General features: G+C 41.4%; 1 protein-coding gene across 3 annotated transcripts in view; it reads right to left on the bottom strand.

The window, feature by feature from the left end:
- The window catches only part of ankrd34c (ankyrin repeat domain 34C), a 43,317-nt gene extending 25,465 nt beyond the window's left edge, over positions 1 to 17,852 (bottom strand). For 2 of the 3 annotated variants that reach the window (XM_087140014.1, XM_022228947.2), the window contains exon 1: positions 16,926 to 17,852. The gene's annotated coding sequence lies outside the window, so the exon portion shown is untranslated. Of the gene's footprint in view, positions 1 to 1,451; positions 1,647 to 16,925 lie in introns of those variants that run through there. The other variant, XM_087140015.1, reaches the window with a different exon arrangement.
- Between the last annotated feature and the right edge of the window lie 700 nt (positions 17,853 to 18,552).

Genomic DNA, 18,552 nt, shown 5'->3' with positions numbered 1-18,552 from the left:
TTTTTTTAAGGGGCCACCACAAAAAAAGCTGTACTTGCATTTTAACAGAAATTATTCACAGATTTCAAAGGGGGGGGGGGGGCACGGACATCCGTGGTGACACCGCTGGGGTGATCTTATCCAACCGCAACCTTTTCGAATCAAGAGGAAAAGCGCCCTCTTGTTTTGAGGATTCTGTATCTGACATTATGCAGACGATCGGATGACAGCTAAACGCGGAATAACTAATTTGAAGGTTCATGGTGCCAGTGAGTGAAGGCCCAAACAGCTTGTGCTTTGTGTCAACAGAAAATAATCGTGTTGTCGAAATACGTATTCGTGACAGTCACTGGAAGGGGACTGCAACCGAATAGCTCATTAATTAAAAAGTTTCTGTTATTTCAAAGGAAAGCGGGAATCAGGTGAAGTTCTAGAACTTCCAACGTGGGGCCTCTCAGCCCTGGTCGTTGACACCTCTACAGCTAACTGCCTTCTTGTGTATTAGTAGAGGGTATTTTGAGAGAGTGTTTTGGCTTTTCTGTTATCACAGGGTAACCAGATTGGTTCCCTTGGGTTGCCTAATAGGCTTAAATCACCTGAGACGAAAGGTTTTCCACCCGTCTCCTACTCTGTCTCAGAGAACTCGGACATCAAACAAGCTTGGCCTCAAGTGACTATCACAATAAGGGACAGTTTTGTCATTTGGTGTTGGATGAAAAATAAGTTGTGATTCATTACAGCATAATCTGCAGCATCTTGTTAACCTCCAGTCGAGTCGTTCATACGATTTCCTGGTCAGTAATTGATATCAGAACATGACATGCATCGCAGCATGATGTGCAAACACGTACATTGTATTTTTTTCAATCAAAGTGCGTGCTTATTGGGCTATAATTACAACTTCATTTTCGAAAAGGTAACCACTGACGAAAACAGCTGGAGGCAAGGTGAAACACTTCAAGAAAAGAAAAATCACCGTGTGCGTGGTTTGGGGATGACTGTATATATCCAGTCTTCTGAAAACGAGCAAAACACTGTTTCAAGCTTCTTCATTATGACGTTACTGTTACATAATTCGTTGCCGTTCTTGCAGTTTGCTACTTGTTTCTTGACGCTTTTCCTTGCAAAATGAATATTCAGGGTAGAGGATTTTTTTCTAGTCATAAGAGCGCACATTGACATACCCCCATTTTCTCTCAGGCTCACTGGTGATCCTGTACATTATGAACCATTATTTACTTCACGTTTAATCCCTGTAGCAGTAACATTCTTTGAGCACGTTTAACTTATAATTGAATAAATGAAGTTAACAAGCAATGAGGTTTGTAATTAAGACACTGCAAGTGGAAAGGGTTGCCACTGCAAAAGAAATGAAGTTGGAAAGTACGCGCGGTAATGATAAAAACCGCCAACCTTACGGCAGCAATTCATATAACACCGCTTCCTGCTAACACGTATCAACCTACACCAACCTTGACCTTCCAAGTTTGCAACCAATTTCTGAAAATCCTGGATTCTCTCCTTATTCACACCGTCTATGTTCCATGCACTGCTTCAACACACTATTCTCAGGTGACCGGCACTGACATTTTCTTCGTTGTCTCTGGAGTCTTTGTGGGGAGAATCAACAGGCCCGATGTACGGTATTTGTCCGGAAGACACACACCGTGTCAAGAAACGTGTTTAAATAGCGTCGCCGGCAGAGGGCGTTTGTTTGCTTGAGGGGGCGCAAATACTGATCAAACAAAGTGCGACATTTAATCGGCCGAATTCTGGCTTCTGATATCCTGTCGAGGGCAGTCACTCTACATTTGTTCGCAAATTGCAAAAAAATTAAAAATAAATAAAAAAACAATAATAATAACTGTTGTATGCATGTAAGCTGAACAAGTTGATTAGTTGACCAAGGCTTCGTCGTGGTTTTCTATTATTGTGAGACAATTCCATAAGTCAACCATATCACCTCTCTGCCAACCGTCACAAAAAGATCGATTGTAACTGGTCGCTCAAGTCAGTTGAAGTTTTCTTAATAACTCAACGATTCAATAACGTGCCAAAACACTAAATCTGTGCAGACAGAAGGGGCAGATGTGTGAATAAGTACGTTTAAAAATAAAGCAACTTCTCAATCTCTTGGATACGGCTGGAAATGCATCTGCATCATTTTTAGCCGAAGCTAAGTAGTTCAGACTTAACCTATCCTTAAAAAATGTCAGAATTCACTCATACTTCATGTGACAGACAGCAAGTGGGCTCTAAGGCGATAGATTGAAAAATGACTCGTTGGAGTCCTGCTCAAACACAGCCGGAGCCCTACTACCAGAACGGTTTCACAGCTCGCTTTTAATCACGTCCGTGCGCTGTAACATGTACGCATGCTGTCATTATGTTTGCTCAAGGCATTCGGAGCAATCGTTCAACCCGCCTCTTTCTGCGTGGTTGTGGTTTGACCATGGTTTGACAGTCTTGCTTGGTAAGTCTGATGCGCAAAGCACAGGCCAAAATATTTGCTGGACACAACTGGCGTAATTTAGGCACAGTAATACGGCGCCCTTTTTGACTCTTTGGCAGGAAATAACATGTAAATGAATCTAGCCCTAACATTTGACATTTGTGGACGTGGGAATAACATATGGAGGTTGAAATTGGGAGATTTAATACCATTTTATGAACCTTGTTTGGCTATTTCGAGAGCGTTCAAGAAAATCTCGACAAAGTGGCAAACGGTGTTCTCTGGTGATCGGATGATTCCCCGTCCAGGAAAGCACACAGGAAATCCCCACAGTCTCAACGGAATACATGTATGCCTTTTCGTTGTTTGTGAGACATTTTTAGGCCTGCCCTTCAGGCAGACGATCTCATAAACTCCCTTGAGGTCAGAGATTTATCTGAGCTGCAAGTGACGGGGCTTAGTTTTGAATCTCCAAACACTGACAGCGGGCACTTGGTTTGTACTTGAATATGGATGTATGTACATAAGAAAGAGCTGTGTTGTAACCACTGAGTCAAGTCTGTATCCACTCGAAATAGGTTGAAGAGACTTCTCCCCTATCTGGTAAAAACGTGGTAAATTAACAACGAAGCTGCTTTGCATTTTAAGAGTTTGACATTTTGGCTTGACCATGTTATCTTAAAACCATTTAACGTAAATAAGCATGGTTAATTCTCAAACGGCTGTTTTCTTTCTATTTTTGATGACTGTGTTTGTTTCACCTTTACTGCAGCCTGCAAGATACTGTTCCTGACACCCCCGCCATCCTGAGATAAATCGTGTTGAAACTCGGTATGCATGTTATCGTTAAAAGTACTGAAAGTGGTTTCATCGCAATCTGAAGGAGCACAGCACCTTGCTGTTATGTCTGCGTTTCCATGGAGCGTGGACCTGCGTGGTCGATGGGGGAAGTTGACATTTTTGGCCCATGGGCGTTCCAAAGGAAACGAATTTATTGCGGGGTGTGCCCAACTTTCATGAAATAAAATGACTAGCATAAAAAGCATGAGTGAAAATGTCGTGAGAGTTAACTTTTAAGAGTACGTTGCAAACGGACCGTGATGTACGAGACGGATTTAGGGTTTATATTACATATTATAAAAGAAAGCTGTTAAGTTGATATTTTAAATTAAATAACTTAAACAATAACCACGACGAGCTTGACTGTGTATAAAAGATAAGCTACCGATGATGCCAGTGATAACGATCGTGACAACTACGACAACGCCTTCTTGATGAGAACCCGTGCTTCATAGGAATCGTGCATGACATCACCTTAACATCACCCTTCTCCAACAATCTTGACAAACATCCAAGTCTCACTCCAACTCTTGGCATTCAATCTGACTCTTCCGCTACCTCTCCTAAGTTCGTCTATGCCTGAAATGAGGGGATCGTGTTTCCAAGCAAATGCATACTTCCACCAAAAGTGTTCCCCTCTCGATGTTATTTTACCAATCAGGCAGAAACAGGTAGCACTATAACTCATCCAGCTTAATGTCACCGCCTGTAAGTCGATGCGGCTTTGTCGGTGCTATTGCTTCCGTCGTGACACGCCACTCGAATATTACGCAAACGATTTGAGCGAATTATATGAACTCCATATTTATTAATTGAATTCGTTCTATTGCGCTGTCTTTAGTTTAGTAAAACAATATTGGCAGATACAGCACACAATACTCTGGTCGGTAAAGTGGGGTACACTATTTCTCCAGTGGAATTCCAGAACGGTGGAGCACCATATAGGAAACTTTTTTCAAAAAAAAGGTAGATCTAGTGATTCGTCTACGCGTCTTGCCTGAATAGGGCCACTTTCATGCACGCATGGAGCTGAACACAGCAAATACTTTTATTTAGCGATGCAGGTTACCGGCCAAATGTTCAAGTGATGCATACGGCTTCTCACTGGTGCTCACCGAGATCTTTCTTTGCAAATAAATGTACAAATCAGTCATTCTACAAAGCAGTTACATGAAAAGGAGTTACGCGTACACCTCCAAGAAATTCCCTTTACGCCGGGCCCCCAGAAGTCTCCCAAGTGTCTGCACGCTCACGCACCGAAAGAAAATGTAGAATCGATTCGTGGGATCGTGAGACGCAGGTGCCGACCGTGAGATCCCGGCAAGTCGAGTCGCGCCCGGCCGGGGACGTTAAGCTTCGTCGCTTAATAGTTGGAGATGACCGCGATTCCAAGCAATAAATGGCGTCTCTTCTCCCCTTGCGATGTGCGCGGGATTGTGTTCGTTATCCAAGTTGAACTGCAGGGCGAATGGTCCTTTTTCACGAATAACATTCTCAGTGAGGAGAACCCAGTTTTTGGGTGCCATGAAAGCGATAAATCAAAGGAAAAGAAATCACTTAATAAAAAAGAACAACGCGCGCGTTAGAAAAGAAAACAAGTTGTTCATCTTTTGAGGGCTTTTGTACCTGAACGACTTCATCACATGACGTAACACTTATTACGAGTCTCACACCGGTATAGGAAAAATCGAAAGATTAGAACTGAAACTCAATTTGAAACGGGCACGCAGTGAGAGAATTTTAACAAAAGAAACTCTTCCCTGTAGGCAATACTTCAATCTTTTTAAAGGAATACATGTATGTTGGCTTTTGTAGAGAGCCTGTGATTGTAAGCTGCGTGTTTGTTAGGATTTCCAATCGCCACGGATATCTGATTCCCTTTCCTGGCCTTCTTGTCGCCATTGAGTCTCTCTTTTTTTGCTGAAAAGCAGTCCCTCAACACGGGAGAGGCACTATCACCTTTCCAGCGTAATCAAAGAATCGCTTCTGTTCTATGTCTTGGCTTCCCGACGAGGAGAAGTCTATAAAATATAGCAGTACTCTGGTGATAATGGAAACGCTTAACGAGAGTTTGTAAAAAAAAACCTGGAAAAAATAAAACCAGAATGTTATGGGAATGTTTCATTTGCATGCTTTTTTGTGCATCTAAATATTCGAGTTATTTTGAGTTCCGGTGAGGGAACAAAAGTCAGGCATATTGCCAGTTTCCTATTGTGCCTGGTTTTTTTTTTTAAATAGAATCCATTTGTTTTCAAAAGAAACGACACTCATTCAGTGATCACATTTGTTTCAGTTTGTGAATTTTTTTGTTTTCGATATTATGAATGAAACAGAACCACACGGGCGTGCTGTATTCGGAAACAAAAATGCTCACTTAAACAGAGCCTTTTCAGCAGGATGGCTGTTGATTCTTACATGTCAATGATTGTCGAAAGCACATAGTCAAAAACGTAATGAATCGTAGAATGGGATCGTATTCATGTCGAATCAAGTGAGGAACGTTTTTACGAGAAAAAAATAAAAACGACCGTAAAATTCACATAAACTGTTAAGTAGCCCGTACAATTTAAAACTACCATGACCTACCGTAAATTTGCGGAAGCATGCTGGGCTGCGAGGTTATTTCTCAACAAATTTACGGCATGTATTACTTTTTGCAGAGCAGTGACTTTGAAAATCTCAGCTAATTTTGAATTGAAATTACCTGGTTTTAAACAAGGCAGGGAGTATAATTGTCCCTTGATAGATGGAGTGTGTTTCTTTTCCTTAACCTGCCGGCAGTGTTGTTATTGGGAGTGAGAGAACAGATGCACCCTCACGACTATAGCGGCCGGTGCTCCTAAAGTGCAAATGACAGGTTGCAATTAAGCAGTCGGTGTGCGGCTGACCTCTCATTCGTTACGCGTGACACTGCGGTGGATCTAAAGATGGATGTGTCAAAGGTAGACATGTGTGGCCGGGGGGCATCACTCTTTTAAAATATGAAATTTGTTATCGCTAATGTGGGTAGCCACCTTGAATGTGACTCAAAATGGCCAACGTTTCTCTTCCTAATTCAAGCATTTTCTGAGTTCAACACGCACAATGGTCCTTCCTGGAATTCTATTAGCAAATCAAGCACATGTACGCCTGAAAGCTCTTGATGAAATTTCCTATGGGGATATGAATAATGACACCGTGCTATAAAATTGGACGCCCAAATGACACAATGACTCATGCCGTTCGAAATTTCTGCAGGTAAAACGCCTATACGGTCTCAATCTATTTCACGGTATAAAACGCCGTGGCCATGGGGGGGGGGGACGCCGGATGCCAGGTGAATCGCTTTTACCTGTTAGACAAACTGACAACCAAGCCACGATGATTTCCCCAATTTTATGCCAACTCAGGCCATTTACCCAACAGTTGCAGAAAATGTCAATCTCAAAGCTGCTTTTTAAAACCAGCGTTTTTAATGTTGCCCCCACATGAAGTGATTTACCTTGTGAGTTGTATTTGGGGAAAAAAATTGGCCAGTGTTTGAAAAACCAGTTAAAAGTCACGTCTAATTAGACCATTCATTTTGAATATGTAACTCAGTACATCGTAATCAGGAATAAGTCGCTGAGGCCGTTTTACATAATGGCAGAGTAAAGTGGGGATGTGGGTAAATGTTTAAAACATCAATGTGGCGGTTTCTGTATATTTTGGAAGTGCATGTATGAAAAGTTACCATCAGCACACTTGTAATCTGTACCATTTGTAAGCTGAAGAAATTCTCTTTTTGACTATGCACATATCTCAAAAAGTCAATTTCCGACTTATTCCTGATTTCGATGTGCTGGGTCACATAATGTCCGTTTGATTTTTTTTTGGGGGGGGGTTGAAGCCTTTCATTTTGTTCGTTTGTTGAAGGAAACATAAGCCCTGGGCACTTACATGGAGTAGCGTTGGAATCATTTGAACAGGAGCTAGGAAGTATGAGATGGATGGTGTGTGCGTATAAACAAATATAGTGAATGTTTACGGGTGAACTGGCCAGAATAATTTCACGAGGTGTCAGATGGAGTGGAGCATTATTACTTCCGAACGCCTGAATACACCCTAAATCAAACCTAGCCTAAATGAGTATTTGCGTCACCGCCAAGTTCGGTATATAAACAATGAACGTTTATGAGCGCAATGGTAAGAATAATTTCATGAGGTGACAGATAAAATTCTCTATTCCACGAGGCAGAGCAGATTGGAAAACATTTCATCTGTCGTCTGATGGTCGGAATTTGTCCTAGCCCGAACAAAAACACAATACGTATGGGGAATCTATTTCATTATGTTTACATGAAATCTTTGGAAATCTTTGGGATAGGGCTCTACAGCCTTGGGTTATGCGTCAGAAGTCAATTCTAAGAATAATGTGATTTGGCTGTTTGTGTGGGTGCATGCGTGCGATTGCATCTATGGAAGGGTAGGTGTTAAATATGCATTTTTGGGGTGTCGAGTATTTTCAACCTGATGCATATTGTCACTACTGGTTGAGTTGTGAGTCCGTCGCACGTTGCAGTTTGGTCGTTTTTTAGGTGACTTCTATTGTTATTGTGTGGCTTCGTCTTATGGTCGATGCTGTTACCATAGAGGGCGTTATTTTTTATGTGGATAGAGCAGTGTACTGCTGTTGTCGTGACTACAGTGCAGGAACCGTTGTAACTGTTGTGGGTCTTGGCAGGAATTAAAGTCTTTTTCAAGCTGTGATCAAACATTTTCGAACTATGAGATTAACGAGAATAAGAATCACATTCTGGCTGAGTAACCTCCGCCTGGAACTACGCGTCAGATCGCCGAGGTTCATACGTGTCGATTATGACCGCCTCGGGGAGTTAGTTCCTTGCGTGTACGTATCGAACGAATTTCGGTGCGAGAACGAAGAGATTTTCTTTCCCCCAATGATAAATCCTGAGTGTGTCCTTGCATAGTGTAGAGGAGCATATAGGAGCGACGGCTATTTGCAACTGACACACACTACGTATTTCTAAGGGGAGACTTACACTATGGAGTTTGTGGGTTATTGAATCCAAGAATAAAGCAAGACGAGATAGAACACTCCTCGGTCAAAATGGTGCTCATGCTTAGAATTCGGTTGACCGACATTTGAAATTGTCTGACGAAATTAAACACTTTAAGTGCTCGAATCAATTCACTGGACGAACTCAAAAAGACACATTTGTGAAGTGGAATGAAACAATCCTGTTAAAATAGCCGGGGAAACCTATTGTAACAGGTGTCCGGATTCTTATATTGCGTTATTTCCATTCCCGACAACGGAATTGAAGGAGTTAGAAACATTATCACCCGATCGGCCATGGACAGGCGGCATTTTCGTGTCCACTGTCAGAGCTCAATACTGATCCTTTATATCACTAAATAATCCTGGGCAAAACTGTTATCCCGGTTTTTTCATTTCATGTTTTGTCTTTACCGTTTCCATATCGATAAATTTAAGCACACGTTTTAATCCTTGGTCTGAAATACGTGTAATACACTTGTATTAGACACAGTTTTGCCTTGAAGTAAATTACACACGATAGAACCTGAAGGACATGGATTACCATACGGGGAAGCTGTTCAACGATTTTTACAACATGTTTAGTCAAGTCAATTAGCGATCATTAATGAAAATTTAGACACAATGAGAGACTTGTATTCATAATCTGACCTGGTCTACCTAACTAAATTGTCAGCTTTCGGAATAGCCACAAGGAACTCATTTTCGATCTTGTCCCCTGAATCAGTTCTATACGTTGTGAACTGTCAATATAGTATCAGACTATTCAAAGATTGGCTTGAATTCCAAACCTTACTGTCATTTTTTTTCAAAATCTGGCATAAAAGACTCAGATATAACTAATCCTGAACTTGAAATTATTCACCAGGGCAGACGGGTCCTAATTTATCACGAAATTTCATTTTTGGTAGTTTTGTAATTGCTACCCATACACATGTTCCAAAAATGAAGAGTTGACTTCACCCTCAATTTCAATATGGCCGACCCGTGAATAAAGTCTGTTGGGCGTTTACAATTAGATGCATCGCTAGAATAGCCCAGTGAGTCTTATGGGACTGTGGACAGGATTTCGCCTGCGTCCACGCATGGTATTCTTGCTTTCGTCGGCAGTTCAATGAAACACGAAAAACCCGACCCTTGCTCTCAATGGTCAGTAAATATTCATGGCTGCAAGAAAAAAATGGCTTCGCGTGGTTTTGGAAGTAACAAGGCTCAAATTGTCACATCATTCCAAAGGCTGAAATTATGCACAGTTGTATATTAACTTCTTTTTTAACCAAGGTTCATTTGCAAACGTCTTTAACGGATGTACGAGGTTGATGTTGGAAGACAGATAAACCGCTAGAACGCTAAGTGCTTGTTTCACTGAGCCGTGACAAGTATTACAAGCTACACAGTATTAATGGGCACAGTGTCACACAAGAATCGAGCCATTTTACCCCCGACCTGACAATGATGGCCTGCTTATGGTACAAGCGGCTGGATCGATGCAAGTTTGCCGTGAAATAAGTGGAGAGAACAATAATGGGTGGCAAGTCAAACCATGGAGTTTAGGTGCTATAGCTTGGAGGGTAACATTAAGGAAAATCGACGAAAAAGTGGTGATTCTTGACGTTTTTAGTCGTTGCTCTGACTTAAACCACGCCCCTCCCCATACAATTAGTGTCTGTAGAACAAACAGTGCTTGCTGATGCTCTAGGCTGAGAGATGATTCGATCCATTGCATTGGTTATGGCTATGGCTATGTACTTCCGGCTAGCTATATTACGGCCCAAGCCTTTAATCATGCACTCTGCAGCTTTTTCATTAAATGCACGATGCATGCGTATCAAGTCACACACAGGAACTTGCAGTCGGCACCATCAGTGGATCGGCGTACAGAAAGCCTCCATTACTTCACATGTCAAAATGTATGTGTTACCTGCGGAAATATGCCACATCGATTCAAGTTATCAAATTCTGTCAATGTGACTGTGCGGAGTTGGAGACTTTTTACACCATACCACTAGCTAGCTAGCGGCTAATTTGGGAACCATTCACGGAATCTTCAAACAAAGGCCAAAATTATGTGCTTACTCACCGAAATCCCTCGGTCACCACAGGAAATTATTTTGTTTGGAAAATACATGCAATTGGAATGTCATCTGGGAAGTATTGAGAGGTAAGTTTCTACACGATTCATTGGAAAGGTTGAACTGGAAGTAAATTTTGGCTAAATGAAAAATGATTACAAAGAAGTGATGAAAAAATATACGTTAGAATTAACGTATGAATATAAAGAAGTAAAAACTACGAAACAAAGATAAAATAAAATATCATGGAAGGAGTAGGCATAAATATGAACGAGACACATTAAAACATAAGTGTAATAAAATTAAGGAGTGTTTGACTTCAAATGAAAAATCCAAGACCCCCCCGTAGAACGTGTAAAACGGTGTACTTCATCTTCAATAGCGTTAGTCGTTGTGCTTGAAGTTGTACTAATTCAGTGCCATAACTTTTATTTCTGTGTCTATCAAGTCAATGTTGATCTTGATTTTTAAATAGATTTTTAAAAGAATAATTGACACTTTTCTGGATGTCGCGAGAGTGGTTCAACATGGAATAACATAGCCGTCGTGTCCTCACAGACGAATCCAACGAAGTTTCCCTGGATATTTTCGATGGTCTTCTTGAACGGTAGATGGAGAACATTTTGCTCGATTTTGAGCTGAGTGACTGTCACGGAACAGTGACTCTGTGCATTAATTTTCACAAAGCTCATTGACATTGGCGGGAGCCACTGTAAATGACATAGCGTTTCCATGATCACCGGATCGTCTGATCTGTATCGTAGTGATGAGAGTTCAGTGCGAAACATCTGTGGGAGTTTTCTGCTCAAGACAGTTTGAATTCGTTCCGTCATTTGTCATAATCAGACAAGAAGACGCCTATTATTCCAACGTACTAATGAATCAGAAGTTGGTATGGTATATTCCTTATGACGTTTGTAGCACGGGGTTGATTTAGTGTGCGCTGTCATGTTGTATTTAGCGGCAGGATCGACAGGGGGCCGTGTACACATATTATACATGTAGACATTACAGTTTGATGCAATAGTTGGAAACAGTTTTGTTTTAATAGACGTATTTTTTTCTGTTCGTTATATTGTCACGAGAGCGCCTTATGGTGGTGATTAGAAGTCAAAATCAGGCAAAGTGAAACTAAAATAGTGGCCCGGCCACAAGTCAAGCGCATTACAGGTGCGTAGTCAGGGTTTATCAGCTATCCGCCCTTAGCAGAAACACCCCCCTGATCAGTTGGACAGAGCTATGTTCGATGGGAGTGTTCATTTTGTTGGTAGCGATGAGACGGCATGCGTTAATTCGTAGTCGTTCGTGAACCAGTGATGCGCAGTAAATACCCAAGTAACACCTGTTGCTATGAAAATTGCGCCCTCTCCTGGTCCAGCTCCGAGCCAATAGTTGCAAGGTGGAATTGTTGTCCCGTTTAGGTGATATTGTACACATGGGGCCACTTAGACACTAAGTAATATTACTGTCTATTTGGGGTCTGTGCTATTAACACCGTATCCAATGCTTTACACCTGTTGATACCGTTCAATTTTGCACACAGGATCTTCGCCTCATTTCATTCTGTCATTCTATACCCCAGCTGTGCCACTGGCTTAACTGATTGTAGGCTTTCTCTCAAATGTCGTCATGACACTAATTGCATTCTCCCAAACGGAGGCAATGGCGTGCAAATCGAAACACCGTCGGGCGAAACTTACAACCCGATAGGCCTACTTGTGCTTTGTGTATACTTGACACCTCTCAGCCACACATCTGACAATGTAAGGACATATCGCCATGACAGGACTGAACGGCTTACGGTGTGAGTTTCGCGAATTTCTCCTGCTGTTTTAAAGCAAGCCCCACGTGTTATACAACGGCACACGACTTGCTTGGAGGGACATGACATTCTTTTTTCGGTTTCGAGTTTTAATAATTCATTTTTCGTCGATGTCATTTTGCCCCCAAATTCATTTTCTTACATTATAGGCCCTACTCGTGTGCATCACGGTACTCGAACGTGGAATGGACCATTTGTCATTAATTGTGCAAGTTCCCTGTATAAACCGACACAACTGTCCCAATCGTCACACTGCTGCTTCTTTGTAACGAACTCGATGAAGTTTTCGCTCTTTGCCTGCTGTATATACCCAGGACATTTCTTGGTCTCACAAACTCGATTCCAAGGTAGCCGTGCCACGAGTTGAATTGCACCTTCCAAGCTACCAATAAAGACGCAGGTTACACGCATACGTTTCGTGCGTCTTTGACCGATGGGCATTCGCATCTCGCCACAAAAACACGTGCCACTCAGTTAAGAACGAAGCACGATTTGGAGCAATATTTTGGTCGGTTATTTTTCGGATAGCTGCAGAATGGTCCACGCGCCTTTCATATAGTTATTGTAATGTTACCCATAGTTGCCTTTTTAGTTTACTCGTGAAGATCCGCCAAGTTCTACAAGTAGTTCACGTTATCCTAAACGAAGCACCTTCAAACGACCAAAAGAATCAGCAGATACAAGTAAATTCTTGACAAAATTGCTTAAAACTGCGCGCTCTGACTGATTGTAATATTCAATTCGATAAATTATTCAAGCCTTGAATTGTAATCGACATTATGACACGTCACCGAAATGATTAATGCCCGTTCAGTCGTCTGTTATTTGCTTTCATCTTCACCTCTTCGCTGCACAGGGTTTCATCCTTCACTGATAATAAAATGTTGTGTGTCCCCCATAAAAACAAAGACTGCCTTTCTATGGGTCATTTTGTTTGGTCCATTCAGTATCCGTAACCATTAAGTTATACCGCTTTTCACGCCTGTACCATTTCAATGAACGCTCCCCTCAACCTACTACACAAAACGTACTACACAGACAGACTCGAGGCGCACTGCACGAAAACCCGTCTGTGGAGAGCAGCCTCTAGGCACGCCTGGAACACGAATTTTGTTTTTAACCTCAGTGATGATCACAGGCTTTTTCGTCAGCTTGGAACAAAACGTGTCATCTTGTAAACAAACCCAAGAAGAAGAAGAAGAGATGAGGGAGACTGAATTAAATCTTCCAGCAATGAGCAGGTCATTTATTTCGTTCACTGTTGTAGATGTAGTGACGTATACAGTTATATCTCAGTTCCTGCACGTACTAGTTGACTAATTCATATGTAACAAATGAGTGTAGTGTGTCCTTTTTTTTAAAAATCAAGCAATTAACTTAGGAGTCTGCTGAGTATTGTAACTGCATTACCGGATGAAAAAACAAAACAAAACTAAAAACACAATGCAACATTTTCTGATCTTCAAAATATTCGAAGGATTCCCCCCCACTCATAGCATTTACCTTTTATTTTCTAGAAACAAAGAGAGAAAACAGTTTGATCAATTCGTGACGTACTCAGCTATTCGAGCGTGAAAACCAAAACGATCCAATAATGGATTTTCAACCGAAAAGGAAGATCCTATGACTGTTGTAATTAACACTTTGCAGTCTCGCTTATTCTGAAAACCTTTCGTGTGTTTCCATTTATAGAATGAAAGATGTTTTTTTGCCTGTTGCATATCTGTAAAGATTCTTCATCAGGCTCAAAATGGAAATGGTGTTTTGACCACGAATGATGCTCCTCAGCAACATCTTAAAGACAATGATACCATACCAATGCCATGGTATCATTGTCTTTAAGATGCATAAATGCCATGGTATCATTGTCTTTAAGATGCATAAATGCCATGGTATCATTGTCTTTAGGATGCATAAATGCCATGGTATCATTGTCTTTAAGATGCATAAATGCCATGGTATCATTGTCTTTAAGATGCATAAATGCCATGGTATCATTGTCTTTAAGATGCATAAATGCCATGGCATCATTGTCTTTAAGATGCATAAATGCCATGGTATCATTGTCTTTAAGATGCATAAATGCCATGGTATCATTGTCTTTAGGATGCATAAATGCCATGGTATCATTGTCTTTAAGATGCATAAATGCCATGGTATCATTGTCTTTAGGATGCATAAATGCCATGGTATCATTGTCTTTAGGATGCATAAATGCCATGGTATCACTGTCTTTAGGATGCATAAATGCCATGGTGTCATTGTCTTTAAGATGCATAAATGCCATGGTATCATTGTCTTTAGGATGCATAAATGCCATGGTATCATTGTCTTTAGGATGCATAAATGCCATGGTATCATTGTCTTTAAGATGCATAAATGCCATGGTATCATTGTCTTTAAGATGCATAAATGCCATGGTATCACTGTCTTTAGGATGCATAAATGCCATGGTATCATTGTCTTTAAGATGCATAAATGCCATGGTATCATTGTCTTTAAGATGCATAAATGCCATGGCATCATTGTCTTTAAGATGCATAAATGCCATGGTATCATTGTCTTTAAGATGCATAAATGCCATGGTATCATTGTCTTTAAGATGCATAAATGCCATGGTATCATTGTCTTTAAGATGCATAAATGCCATGGTATCATTGTCTTTAAGATGCATAAATGCCATGGTATCATTGTCTTTAAGATGCATAAATGCCATGGTATCATTGTCTTTAGGATGCATAAATGCCATGGTATCATTGTCTTTAAGATGCATAAATGCCATGGTATCATTGTCTTTAGGATGCATAAATGCCATGGTATCATTGTCTTTAAGATGCATAAATGCCATGGTATCATTGTCTTTAGAATGTGGACCGACATATGCTTTGTTCGGTTTCCCTCTTACGCCTTCCCTGCAATTTTGATTAGAGCAGACAATCTCTCCCGTTGAAGACCCTGAGCTGTCTTGATTTTCATGCAATGTTTTCCAACCATTTTTCCTCGAGGGAGTGGGTATGGGAAAGAGATCTGAGTATCTGAGTCCCCGAATTTTGCAAAATAAGACTTTTTGTTTAACTGTAATGAAATCGCATCCTTTAGTCACTCAAAAGGCAAAACTCAAGCGGAAAAAATTTAATTTCCTTTAAAAAAAAGCTAAGAAAATTTAAAAATCGATAAACGGCCTTTCGCCTTTAGTTTACGAACAGACTTCGGACGTACACTGTATAGAGTTTATGGCGATTTTCAGTCGATAACACACACCATTCTGAGACGGAATTACATCTTCACATTCATCCGATTCAGCCAATTTGTTGAGTCAGACGTTCCTTCCCATAAGTTATGAGATAAATTGAGCAATTTCTAATGTTCCTAAATTCGTCAGCCCATCACCAGCGTACACAGTCGTCCTAGTTCATAATGTCGCTTGCAGCCATAAGGTTCTATCACTCATGCGTGCACTGTGATGGCTCTCGTCGTTCGATCGACTGTCCACACAACATACGTACTCTCTTATGCATGTTCCTATGCGCGTAAACCCCAAAGAGAGACATGGCATTTCCTTCAAGCTATCTGATTTATAAATTTTCTTTGATTTTCAACTGTGATCGTAAAGTGGCGTAGATGTCACAAGGACAAGAGCCGATTGGATTTGTCAGTGTACAACTCCAATCGCGGCTTATTTTTATATTTACCAGCGTATAGAATTAATCAAAAGGATATGGTCTGCATTACTCCTCTGGCAACGAAATGGCGCCAGTCTATGAAGGTAAATAAACTTCTATTGCATAAAGATATATCATTTATTGACTATAAAGTCCAATGAATAATTAAAACTGAGATTTGCTCCGTAGAATGGTGAACACGTTCTACAAAGTACACACACGGGCGTCCAATTTGATGTCGTAGATTTTGCAGTTGTCAGATGAAACATCTGTCTGTAATCCGTAATATGACGTGGTTATTATTTCGAGCTTTTTTTTCTAAGGATCATTCGAAAAGCGTATTGTTCCTTTAAGACACAGGTAAGCTTCGGTGGGTCGTCACTAAACCGCTGGGCACCGTGAAAATTGGCCGCGGAGGCGGACACTAATTGCTGTCGCCTGGACAGCCATGACATGCATATGGAACGCGGTAACCGTACAAATCCGCCGCACGCTCGACGCCACAAACCCTGAAGGTACACTCAATATTTCCGGGTGACGCGAATGCGACAGCTGATAGCACACATGGTACGATGTCGGTGAAAAAAATAAGGAAGAGACTTGGAAGGAATTGGAAGCTTTATTCATTTTGCTCTTTTTATGAAGGTCAATACGGCGGTGATTGCTAGCTGATAATGCAACAATACAGTTCTTCACCGACTCTAAAAAGATTAGGGAAGGAACAGGGTAGTAAACAAACAAATCACGTGGTGCAGATATACACGATCGATTCGGATTTGCGATTTTGCATATGTTTAGTCCGGATTTTCTTACGACACGGGTAAACTATTTCAGTGTTCAGGGTTGGAAGGGTTTGGGGGTATTTTACATAAATTTGCATTACCATTCGTGTTTTGTCCCTTTTTCGTTATAGAATAAATTGTAAGCTTTAGATATTACGTTGAATTAGCGTGCCCAAGGTTGAACCACGGGAAAGCATGTTCCGTTGAACTCCTACACGTTACTACGTGCTCCTAGCTTACTACAAAGAGAAGACATTGAATTTTTAAAGCTGACTTACCCACACGATACACGTTGCTGGTAACGAAGCTTGTTACATACCCTCCTGCGTAGTTGGACAATGGTATATCTGGATAAAGACAGTGACCGTATAACTGACCAGTCTGAAGAGATGTCCGTATGTGGAAATCCCAAATGGAACAAGTAAGCACTTACAGGGAACGCAATGATGGCGTTATGACATTATGCTCGGGCTTACTGAACGCACTTTGGTATTTAGGCACCAGTATGCAAGAATTACCGGCCACTGTTTCCAAAAATCGGCCGGGCAAATTCGCTGACTGCCAGCCGCTAGCGAGTCGATGATGACTGCACTGTGCGGTTGCCATCCGTCATTGTCCAGTGCCGGCCACCCACTGCTGCAATTTGAATCAGTAGGTTCGCAAACGTCTCTGAAAGCGTCCTTTCCTCGTCGGGAGACGAACCCATTCTCAGCCTGCTGACTCTCTCGACTCAATTTCCCCCTCGTTCATTAGACCGCACAATATTTCGGTTCTGGCCGATGAATTTGACCTTTAGCACCGGGGAGTTGCCCCTGGCAACCGCATCCTCGTTTTCTGCGTGCCGTTGATGAGAGGCCGCCCATACTCTGTCTCGTCTATCACCAGCGTGCGTGTTTTTTCTCTGTAATGTGAATGTAAACACAGCTAACACAGCGGTTAAACAAAAACGCTCTGTAGCACCGTCACTACAGAACTAATGCACTTAATGGGGAGAAGTCGAATTGGTAGGTAGAGTGTTAATGGACAGGCTGCACACTGGAGCAGGCGGATCATTGTGCGAATCATTAAAACGATGTGGGCAATTCTGAATTCAGTTATGAAGATTGCTGGGAAAGGTAGAGTCATGTGCTGTGACGTCAAAAGAGAGAAACATAATCTTTGTCTCTAAAAATGAAGAAATATCAGGCAGTGTCAGAATGAATCCCGTGAGCTTAACTGCAATGCCACAAAACAATTATTGATGATAGGAGTTGAACGAAGTTACTGTAACCTAAAATTGTTTTGATGTTTCATTTGGGTTGGCAGCAAGTTGGTAAAACTGAACAACATCGAAGCTTATAGGCAGATGGTATTTTGACTTCACGTCCAAAATTATCATCATCTACACGTCAGGTTGGCTTGAAAAATAAAATCCAACAACTTCAGTGCGCGTCGGCCTCTTGCCTTTAATTATTCATTATTTTGTTTTTCCATGATGTGAGCTTACTATGACTGAAGGAGCAGGTGGAGACGCGTGGGTGTCAAAGTGTGTCACTTCACCATATGCAGCAAGGTATGAGACGGAGAGAAACCCCCCTGCTTTGTGTTGATCATTGTCTGGCAGGAATCTGGGGAATTCCTTTCAGACATCTTGGGGGGATGTGTTAAGTAACAATAGTCTGGAATGTGTATAGGGATTGGACATGTTGGGGGGTACCCCTTGGTCTCATTTCTTGCTGGGTATACACTTCATTCCCTTGCCCTTTGTTCCATCTTCCTACCCCCCCCAACTAATCATTTCATATGAAAGTGTGATTTGATCCAGCCATCATTGCAGACAAGGATTCCAGATACTTTCTCAAATACCCCACGCATGAGCAGAAAATCGTGGGGGACGATGCATCGAAGTGGATCCATTTCGGACGA

The sequence above is a fragment of the Acanthaster planci genome, linkage group LG08 (genome assembly GCF_054643075.1).
Source record: "Acanthaster planci isolate LZ-2023a linkage group LG08, COTS_SCS, whole genome shotgun sequence".
Lineage (NCBI taxonomy): Eukaryota > Metazoa > Echinodermata > Asteroidea > Valvatida > Acanthasteridae > Acanthaster > Acanthaster planci.
Note: the sequence above shows the minus strand (reverse complement) of the source record. Positions and strands in the feature narration are given on the sequence as shown.